Genomic DNA, 10,539 nt, shown 5'->3' with positions numbered 1-10,539 from the left:
GACCTATAATTCCCATAGGGAAGACATCTTTCTGAGCATCCAAATAGAATGATGTCTATTTAATAGAACTAAACGAAGGGATGACATAATACATAAAAATTTGGAAAGACACTATGAGGAATGATGATTCACCAACTATTACAGAGGAATGGAAAAATAAAGTAGTGTACTCAGAAAGATTTCTTCATACATTAGAGGGAATCTATAATGATCATAGAATGATAGATGGAAGTGATTCATCTTCTAAGGATTATTGGCCGAAGAGAAGGCAAAGCATTGATGTTTATTGTAATGGACTCCATGTAATCTCAAGTATTATGGATGGAGATTTTGATATTTTGATAAATGAAGAAATATATGTTGGATCCAAATGAAACAAGCCAAAGCCAACATCCAATCCGATGATTGATGTTGAGAAAGGAAGGATGTTGCTAGTTAGATCAGGAAATGAGGATGCAGGAGAGATGATTTGGATGGCAAAATCCATCTTAGATATCTTTAGGGATAATTAAATTGAGAATACTCATGGAAATGTTGACTAGTGGAAGCCTATGTCACGGAAATACAATGGAAATTTTTTAGAGCAATATTGGATACCAAATCGTGATGACACAGAACTTTGTTCTATTCTAATTAATACTGTAGTGTGGGCATGGATGCCAAAGAAAGAATAGTGCAAGAACAAATATCTTAAGATTAGGTTTATATGATTTATGAATGTATTTTTTTTAAGGATCTATTAATATACATTCAGACACAGTTTTCAATATTTGTTGATATAAAATATTATCTTCATGTTAGTTTTGGAGTTTTATATTATTTAGTATTTCAATGTAATCATGTGTTGATACAAATTACATGACATTGCCATAAAATATTTATGTTTCCATAAAATATTTAAGTTTTCAAAGCTTTATTTGACAAACATGACTTCTCACCATATGAAATAGGCATAATCAAATTCAATAATACACTTAAAAACATCTTCTAAACATGGTCTATTAAAACAATAGTGGGGTACCTAATTAGTATTCTATTTAATATCAATCATTTAAACACTTAATGAATAGATGTTAGAAACTTGTAATAATGTTTGAAGTGAGTTTTGCTTAATATTCCTTATTATAATTGATAAATCAAATTTTCTATTTTGTTGCACTCTAATTTATAAAAAAAAATATTTTGATCATTGAACAACACAACTAGACTTATAAAATATTTCCTCTTATAGATTTTGAAGTCATGCCAACATTGTACAATTATATTAAATTTGTACTCAACTTACGAAGAGTAGTTAGTGTCAATTTAAAATGGTCAATAATAGTAAGAAAAACAATATTAATATTTTGTTAAAAAACATTATAGGCAAGAATTTGTTTACAAAATCTATCTTTCATGAGCCAAATTTAATACATAAATATAAATATTAATGATAATAGAAATAATGTAAGGAATCTAAGTTTTAGATGAATGTTAATATGTTCTTTTCATTAAAATATCCTTAAACACTATAGGAATAAAAAATAAACATTTGTAATAAATAGTTTAGTCAATTTTCTCCCTTTCCTCTTGTATTTTAAAATAATCAAATTGTACTACTTTGTTACTATTCTAATTCGTGATTGATTTTAATCATTAAAATGATTAGTAATTGAGTCGAGAGGCACATCCTACAACCCAACATGAGGAGATGTGTAAGTTTGTGTGTGTGTTTGTGCCCCTTTAAAATAAAAATTATGTTCTAAATAGAAAAATAAAAAAATGAATATGTTGTAAAGTAATTAGAGGAAAAAAATGTGTGAATTAGATGTTTAAATGTTATACTTTTTAAAAATATTTGAGCTAGAGATTCAAATAAACTATTTGAAGGTCTACGTTAACTAACTTATGTCAATATCAACTTCATATATATCTATGTATATAAAAAATAAGTTTTTATGGATAAAATTTTTATTGGTCTTATCTATACTCTATTTAGCATTCAAAAATATAGTTTCAACAATGAAAAATAAAAACATTGTATTTTGCACTCTAAAAATGTTTGCACATGAAGAAATTTGATCCTTACATTCGTACTTAAGATGGATCTATGTTGGTATATATTGGACACATTACAATGACCATTTGTCATTAAATAATTTTATACTTAATATGTATCTTGCATATTAATCTAATATTCATTAGATAATCCTCAATCAACTTAGCTTTTAACACAAAAGTACAAATAATAACTACAAATAAATTATGCTACTACTCGCATTCAACATTTAATTTTATCTTTCTCCTAAGCTCTAAAATTGTGTAAATTTCCTACAATAGTATGAAATGATGATGGTGATAATGATGATTATCATCCACTAAGACCAAATATGGTATATAAGAAGGCAAAAAGATATTACCCAAAATTATTTCAAATTTTATTGTTATGCTCAAAAAGCATTAAAAGACGTGTTTCAAGCTCATCATAATTTTGTTTAGTTAAAAGATCAAGAAGGTTGGAAGCGTCACAAATATTTTGAAATTAAAATCCAATATGAGTCTAAACTCGATGATCTATGAGATTTTTTAAATCTTCAACAATATTACTAGTGTTGCAATGGTGATAGACTTTTAAATTGTGCCAACATTGTCTTAGTAATAATTGTAACTTAACACATACATGATATTTACTATACCGGATTATAATTAAATGGGCTAATAATAGTAAAATACACATCATTCTTTTCATAAAATAACCTTAACAAACTTATATTTTAATACAAACCAATAAATATTAAAATAGATAATGTAAGGAATCCAAGATTAAGATGTGAAAGATTTTCTTTTGCAAGTTTATATGAATTTGTTTAATAAAGTTTATCATGATAATTTTTTCACAAAAAATGATGAATATCTACATTAAAATTGGTGAACTAAGTGAATTTCTAATTCCCCATTTTGAAAAAACTTTATCTAGTTAAGGTTATATATTCTAGATCCACTGAATAGTTCGAAACTTAATGAAATATGTGTTCTTAACCCAAAAAATGTATTATCATGATAATAAAAATTTAATTAAAATAATAAAATATTATGTATAAACTTATAAATAATAAATTATGTACAAAATTATAAACAATAAAAAAATATAATAATAAATACTTAGCTTTAGGAAAACTTAATAGAAAATGTCACACTATATGTATGACTGAATAATAATAAAGTATTACGACCCAAAATTAAAGTTTTAAGTTTTATATCAACCGTTGATATGAGAAACTTTTGCAAATAATGTTAAATATAAAAAACAAAGATATATAATTCATATGACACCATATGTGCAGATAATGATAAAAATTGACATTAAGTATTATCAAAATTTTGACACAATTTAGTTAAAATTACACTTTTTTCTCTATTATGAATCAATGGAAAGAGATCACGGATGAGCTCGATTACCTGTTGTGTAGAAAAATCTAGCATGTATCTACCTCAAGCTTTTGAAATTTAGTTTTCCTTATGATGTACAAAGTATTAGGTTGTTGTTGTTTAGAGTAGCAGGGTTGTTGTGCAAGTTAGCAACAAATCCTAATCTGTGGAAATATCCCTCATCACTTAGGATTTGAATATTACATTTACCATTTGTGTTCATGGCATATGATATGCCCTGGGGTGTCAGATTGCCATGAAATCAATCCCCATAAAATTGTAGGATCCAATAAAAAAGGGAAATTGACCTTTTACATTTCTTGTAGAACTCAAATGAGATGTAAAAGTTGCTTAGCAACAAAAAACTAGAAACAAGATATGGCTACAATGTTGGAAATCATACTGAGAGGGGGTGTGAATCATTATTTACAACTAAACAATTTTCATTTCCCAATCAGATTTATATACGCTGCTTCAGTGAAGTGAACTTGCGTGTGCATGCTACTGTGATAAAAGAAACCAATGTATACCCAAAGAACTTATGACTTAGTCAGTTTATCAGGTGTTGATCTTTAATCAATGCATCAATGTCTTATTTTATAGTAACTATGTGTTGTAAGAACATAATAAACCATCACACATAAGAAACACACATGAACGTCAAGATTTAAGATGGAAACCCAATTCAGGAGAAAAACCACCTGCTACTGTCGTCTCTGTCTTCTTTTAATATAAGAAAATCTATTTACAATATTGTACTGGTGCAAACTCATACCAGTATGCAGGCACCCACCTACAGGAGGCTACAACCTTCTCTCATTCTCCAATTTCTATTGGAAGGGAGCTCCAACCCCCTAGCTCTTATATTAGCGGATGTGTTTACTAGTATGTAGGAATTGACCTACAGAAGGCTACGACCTTCTCTCTTTCTACAGGGACCATGTTTCATTAATTTTCATATTGGATGATCCTAGTACACAAAAACACAATACGAAGGCCTCATTTCATCAAATTTTCACACTGGACCTATTAGAACTTTGAAACTCAAACTGCATCAACACACAATCAGTTAATTTGAGCAATGAGATCCTTGTTACCAGAACACAGTTTTGAACCTAGAAACCTGCATCATCATTCAGAACTAGTTGCAAGCTCAAGAATCATACATCTGAATGCATACGCTATTTTACTGAACCCAACCTACATGTATATGTTATTTCCTTTAATCAAACCTGTGTATACCTTCAAAAATACTTAAACATAAAACTTTTGAATCAAATATATACCAACGAGTAATATTCTAAACCTCTACTATCAAATTACCAATATATAGGCAATTGGTAGTAAAGATCACGCTTCTCACTTAATCAATCAATCAATGGGACACAAAATCCTTCTGCATTCAATTTTACTTTCATATCTAAGAAGACTTCAAAGACAAACAACAGTAAAACAACAACACTGATTAGATAGATCAGTCATTTATGAATAACAAGATTTTCTTTTGCATACGATACTTTGAAGAGTCGAACCTGCATGTATATGCATCTTTACAAAATTGAACGAGTGTATAGATATGCAAAGATTAACCTACATTTTCATTGTTATTCCAGACTTCAGGCATACCCTGATCATGAAATTTAAAGAATAAAACATGCTTAAGCAATTATATATAGCCCAACCAATATCAAATCATACAATGATAAGTGATTTTAGGTCTCACGATCTTGATCCAATATTGTATCCAAGGTGCACAAAATATTTCAGATAATCTCATAATCATAGCCATTGCAACATAAAATATACTTCAAAAGGAAGTATTCCTAGGAAACCCTTTCACTTGCACACATGGCCCTTTGATCTTCTTCTCCGTATATAGTTTTTGGCCTTTCTTAATACCTCAGACCAAAACAACACTTAGAACCCATGGTATTGTTGGACAATATAAAATAGTCATTACTCTGCTCAATATTGTGGGCTAATACCATGGTATTGACCCTTGGTATTATTTACTCTTGAATTTTGTTGATTTTCCAACCCATACACACTTTTCTTCTTGTGAAAGTGCGTGCATACGTATACGCTCTTTTTTTTTCTGTGATCCTGCATGTATACACTGCTTTGACAAGATGAACCTATTTATACAACTTAAACTATCTAAAAACATCCTTTCCTTTCAACTTTTTGAGTCTGATTAGTAGACCTTTATTCCAACTTCCTCTTCTTCTATACTAATGCCATGTTACCTCTGAATTGACCTGTTACACTATGAGCTTCCTTTTATCAAATTTGAGCTGACGTGTGAGTGAGTTTCCATTAAGGAAAACACCTATATCATAATTCCAACAATTTTCCTCTTTGGACTTGATGGAAACCATATTGGTGTTGATTACTGCAAGTTGTAGAAACTGTTAGATATTTCAAGAAACACCAAAATACTCTCCCCCTTTAACATCAAGGGAAAATGGTGGATCAATATGTTCTCCCCCTTTGAGATACACTATGTTGTCCATGCTCCCCCTGAGTACATGTGTAGTCTACAGAGATATGTTTCAAAATAATAACATGACTCTATAACTCAATTAAGTGAGTATGACCTACCTAAGACCAATGAGTCATACATACATCAATCACCCAAACAAGTGGGGATACACCAAATTTGACTCATCCACCCAAACAAGTGGGGATATACCAGTTGTTTATAAATGACTGAGATAGAAACTATTACATCATATGTCCAATAGGAATCATTCAAAAACAGACTATGATAGAAGGAGACATATTACACCCTAGATTTCTACATGACCTATGCAACAAATGATACGAATATCTGAAACCAAGCTTAAATTCACAACCATAGTGCCAACAGTGCAGAATGTTTGATAAGAATAATGCTGCCCCTAAAACTATGCTACTTGTACGTTGTCAACAAATCATTCATCAAGACATCTTCATCAGTCAGATAAAAATCAATGAACAGGCATATCACCATACTGTAATCATCAATATTCGACTCAGCACCCATATCAAAGTCTGACCCGCTATTTTTCCATCAAAAAAACATATACGCTCCTGCAACCACAGAAACTCATGTATATATGCGACTATCTTTCTTGTAACCTGCGTATAGGAACCTTCCTCTGAAAAACTAGATTTAATATCATGATGATGCAAAAACTACTCCCAGTGTTTGTCTGAGATATTAAAATGTTTCTCTGGGAAGTTGTTTGGTGAATATGTCAACAACCTATTCTTTGGAGGGAACACACTCCAATTCAAGCTTTTTCTCAAGCACTTTTCTCGTAGAAAATGGTACTTAATGGATATGTTCTTGGTCTTAGATTGCATGACTGGATCTTTTGAAATACTAGTAGCACTTGTATTATCACATAGAATGGAGATGGGTGGAGTACATGTGATTTGAATATCTTGCAAGGTTTGCATCATCAAAAGTAGTTGTGTGCAGTAAGATGCAGCAACCACATATTCTACTTCAGTTGCATATAAGTCAATCAAAATTTATTTCTTGCTGAACCAAGACACTAACCGTGATCCCATATAGAATGCACCTCCACTAGTTCTTTTTTAGTCATCAACATTTCCTTCCCAATCTGCATTTGTATATGTATGAAGAGTAAAATCTATATATTTAGGATACCATAGACCAAAGTCTTCAATTCCTTGAAGATATTAGAATATTCTTTTTACTACTTGAACATGTGATTCCTTTGGATTTTCTTGGAACCTTCCAACAATTCCTACTGCATGCATGATATCAAGTCTAGTACATGTTAGATAGAGTAGATTTCCAAGCATAGATCTGTATGTTGGTTGATTCATTGTTAGAACTCAGACTGAATCCTATTACCATTGGAGTACATACTAGTTTGGAATCTTCCATTCTGTATTTCTTCATAATATTCTTAAGATATTTAGTTTGTGAAAGAAAAATACCATATTTTATTTGTTGTACTTGTATACCAAGAAAATTAGTAAGTTCACCAAGTAAGGACATTTCAAATTCTTGTTGCATAACTGAAGCAAATTTCTGACTCATAGATTCTTCATTGCTAGCAAAGATGATATCATCAACATAAACACCAATAATTAATAGTTTATAATTTTCAGTCTTTGTGTATAAGTATTTGTTTGCATAACCTTTTGTGAAATCTTGTTGTTGTAGATATTTCTGAAGATGATAATACTAGGCCCTTGAAGGTTGTTTCAGACAATATAGAGATTTTTTTGACCTTGCATACAAGTTTTGCATCATTTCCTAGAATGAATCCTTCTGGTTGCTCAATACAAACTTCTTCTTCTAAATCTCCATTAAGAAAAGTCGATTTTACATCCATTTGATATACTTTGAATTTTTGAAAGTTTGAAAGAGCAAGAAACATTCTTATGGCTTCAATTATCGAAATAGGTGAAAATGTTTCCTCAATGTCTATACCTTCTTGTTGATCACACCCTTTACAAACAAGTCTTGCTTTGTTTCTAATAACTTCTCCATTTTCATTCAACTTATTCTTAAATATCCATTTTGTTCCTATAACATTTTTATGATGAGGTCTAGGAACTCATTCCCAAGTATCATTGTTTTCAAATTGGTTCAGTTCTTCATCTATGGCCTTAACCCAACATTCATATTTTCTAGCTTCATTAACATTTTTTGGTTCTATGGAGGATAATAATGCTAGATAACTGGAGGTTCCTGTAAGAGTTCATCTTGTCTATACTCGAGACCCTTCTTCTCCTAGAATTTGAGATTATGTATGATTCTTTTGAACATACCTGGATGGAATCTTTTCTTTGTCTATTGTATCTTATTCTAATGCTTCAATGGTTTCTTCTTATATATCATTTTGATTTGATATGGGAAAGCATTCACCATATTCCTCATTATCATATTCCTTTGTTAGTTTCATATGTTCCGTCTTTCTGCAAGCCTCATCAATAACTATGTCAATGCATTCAAAAATTTTCCGAAGTATTTTATTATAACATTTATATCCTTTACTTCTGGATGAATAACCAAGAATAATTCCTTCTTCTACTCTAGGTTCAAACTTACCAAGTTTTTCATCATTTATTTTGATGAAACATTCATTTCCAAAAACTCTAAAGTGTTTTATAGTAGGAGGATTACCATACCAAAGTTCATATGGAGTTTGATCACTAATTTCTCGAACATTAGATTTGTTGAGAATAGTAACGATAGAAAATTCAACTTCTCCCCAAAATGTGGCAGGAGTTCCAGATTCATCAAGCATCGCTCGAGCCATTTGTTGAATTGTTCTCTTCATTGTTCCTACTACGCTATTTTGTTCAGGAGTTCTAGCAACATAGAACTACCTTTTTATTCCATGTTATTCACAAAAATCAAAGAATTCATCTGATATAAATTCCCCCCCTCGATCAAATATGAGATACTTGATTTTTCAATCAGATTCATTTTGAACTAAAGATTTGAAAGCTTTAAACTTTTCAAATGCTTCATCTTTATGCTTTAGTAGACCTATCCAACACATTCTAGAAAAATCATCAATGAATAAAATAAAGTATTCTTTTCCACGAGGTGACTTTTTCCTTTTTGGTCCACACAAATCAATATGGATGAGTTCAAGAGGCTTACTTGTTGATCTTACTTTTTCATTCAAGTGAACTCTGGTTTTCTTATTGACTTGACATGGTTTGCATATGGTATTTTCTGGAATGTTGTTATGTAGAAGATCAGAGACCGCCTTGAACCTGTATGCTTTTCTTATTTGAGAAAAGCTTAGATGTCAAAATCTTCCGCACCATAGCCAGTTTTCATCTGTTTTGCTTACATAACATTTTTTTTGTCCTCCTTTGAGTATGTATAAATTGTTTGGAGTTCTTTTACCTTTTCTTACGATCTTTCCAGTATCAATCTCATGAACCACACATCTGTTTGATCGAAATAGAGCTTCATTTCCTTGATCACACATTTGACTAACACTCAACAAGTTATGTTTTAAACCATCAACGTACATGACATTTCCAGCTTTAACCTTTTCTCTCAAATAAACAGAACCTTTACCTTTAATGACAAATGGTGTGTCATTTCCAAAGGAGACATTCTTTTCCTTTTCTAAATCATTATATGAATGAAGTTTCTCTTTATCACCTATCATATGTTTGGAGCATCCAGTGTCAATGTACCATTGATTCTATTTTCCATTTGCAAAAACAACTATGCCACATATTTCTAATTGAATTTTTTTCTTTCTCCATACCTTGGAATTTGATGATGTTTTCTCCTTTTGAAGTGTTGGTCGAAACTTTATCCTGCATTCAGATTCTTCATGACCAAAGTTATTACAAAACGAACATTCAATTTCATCTTGAAGTGGAGAAAAGTTATTAGAGGAAATTTTCTTGATTCCTATTACACTCCTTTGATTTCGTGCTTCTCCAGTCATCATATTTTTGTAAGCAACACATTGGTAATCCTTATGCCCAAAGTTATGGCATGAAAAACATTTTGCATTAAATATGTTTCTGTGATCATAGAATATTTTGGCATTGTTTACCTGTTGGTTGATTCTTCTATTGGTGTTCATCTTTGTATTAAATTGAGCATGATTTACATGATGATTACTTTTAGGCATTTTCTCATGATTGGCATACTGTTCATTGGTCTTTGCTGCATTAAGATAGCTTCTGGTGGAGGCTAATGACTTTTGTGATTGGGATGATTCTTCAGTATATCCAACACCTATCTTTATAAGAGGGGAACACTGAAATTTGATGATTTCATTTAATGTTTCTGATCCTTTAGCAAATCTAAGATTAAGAGATTTTGTCTTCTCAAGCTCTTTTCTTAGACCCACAACTCCACATTCTAGTTTTTCATTGTGCTTTTCTCTTTGAGTGAGTTGATTTGTCAATGTCTCTATGATCATATTCTTTTCTTCCAAACAAATTTTGAGTTTTTTTATTTATTTAAGAAAGTCTTCCTCTTCTAAGGCATCTAAAAAATCATCATTGTCATAAGACATGAGTATTTGTAATCTTGTTTAGTTTCATCTTCTTCACTATTAGATAATCCATCACTATCTTCATGGGTATAGAAAATTCTTCTATTAATTACATGTTTTCTATTTC

This window comes from Pinus tabuliformis, chromosome 8 (genome assembly GCF_031772625.1).
Source record: "Pinus tabuliformis cultivar Carrire ecotype Pingquan chromosome 8, CPIR1, whole genome shotgun sequence".
Classification (NCBI taxonomy): domain Eukaryota; kingdom Viridiplantae; phylum Streptophyta; class Pinopsida; order Pinales; family Pinaceae; genus Pinus; species Pinus tabuliformis.
The sequence above is the reverse complement of the archived record's forward strand: the minus strand, read 5'-3'. Positions refer to the sequence as shown.